Here is a 1,709-nt window from a genome sequence, read left to right as displayed (position 1 = left end):
CTATCGAGTTAAGTATTGGTTGAATCTCTTCCTTAAATGTGGCTATAGCACTAACAGATAGGTTTCTGCTGCAAGAGCTTTTGACTAATGCTTTGTAGTCTAGTAACAGTACTTCAAAAGTTACTAAATCTCTCATAAATGTGTGCCTGACTATACGATGTATTACAGCAGGCTAGCACGTTATACTTTCAAACCCATGCTTGGACTATGTGCTTAAATCCCAAAGTGAATACAAAAATATATCCTCTACATCGGTGACGATTAATTCATATTCTATAGTATGTACCCATCTATGTTTACCTTTAGCTAGCGGCTAAGCTAGTGGGACGCTACGGAGCCCAGCTATCCGCCCTCTGACGCTTTTAGGGCCGACAGGGAGAGGAGAATGTCCCGCTAACGCTGTGTGTGTGTTTCACATTAGCGGGACGCTATGGAGCTCAGGTATCCGCCATCTGAAGCTTTTAGGGCCGACAGGGGGAGGAGAATACAACGCTGTCTGTATTTATTGCTAAGCTAGCGGCTAAGCTAGCTGGACGCTACGGAGCCCAGCTATCCGCCCTCTGAAGCTTTTAGTGCCGACAGGGGGAGGAGAATGTCCCGCTAACGTGTGTTTTTCACATTAGCGGGACGCTATGGAGCTCAGGTATCCACCATCTGAAGCTTTTAGGGCCGACAGGGGGAGGAGAATACAAAGATGTGTGTATTTATCGCTAAGCTAGCTGGATGCTACGGTTCAGGTATCCGTCCTCTTTATTGCGGACAGGTTGAGGAGGATGTGTGTGTGTGTGTGTGTGTGTGTGTGTGTGTGTGTGTGTGTGTGTGTGTGTGTGTGTGTGTGTGTGTGTGTGTGTGTGTGTGTGTGTGTGTGTGTGTGTGTGTGTGTGTGTGTGTGTGTGTGTGTGTGTGTGTGTGTGTGTGTGTGTGTGTGTGTGTGTGGCTCCTTTCGACGCGAAGGAGGAGTGGCTCAACTCCGAGTCCCTCCCTGATGACCGAACTTCTCACCTTATCCCTAAGGGAGACACCACCCACCCTGCGGAGAAAACCCATCTCGGCCGCTTGTATCCGCGATCTCGTTCTTTCGGTCATGATCTGTCGCCCGGGTCTGGTCCGTCGAGACACTCCGCTTTCACTGCCACCCTTCTGACAGCGCACCCGACCCCATCGCTGTTTCCCGTAGGTGTTGGGCCCGCGGGACGGGGAAGCGGAGGTTTTTTTTAAATGTTGAAATTAAATGCATCAATCTGTTGCACTTTGAGCACAAAATGAATTTATGGATACAGCTTTCAACACTCAGATGAAAGAGAGCTGTATACTTTTCAATAATCAAAACATCTTTAGAATATGATCACAACCAATAACAAATCATTTAAACTAGTTTATTCTTATCTTATGTTACCTATAGTTAGTATTCTTTCTTTTTATTTATGCATATTTTACTAATCACTCCCCTTTCAAACTTTTTTTATTTTTACTGTCCTATAGTACACATTGGAATGACTTCTCGATTTTTTACAACACATTAAGTAGATAAAGGTGTGCTCTCTCTCTCTGTCTCACTCGCACACAGAGGTTGTGTGCTCCTCCGTGGCGATGACGGCTTGCGTTAAAAATAAAATAAAATACATATTTGTAAAGTGGGGGCTATTGAGGGCTTGCGAGATACCGGTAGCTCGTGATCGACGTGTTGGAGACCCCTGCTCTAATGGGCC

This window comes from Pseudochaenichthys georgianus, chromosome 9 (assembly GCF_902827115.2).
Source record: "Pseudochaenichthys georgianus chromosome 9, fPseGeo1.2, whole genome shotgun sequence".
Classification (NCBI taxonomy): Eukaryota; Metazoa; Chordata; class Actinopteri; order Perciformes; family Channichthyidae; genus Pseudochaenichthys; species Pseudochaenichthys georgianus.
This window is presented reverse-complemented; position numbering follows the sequence as displayed.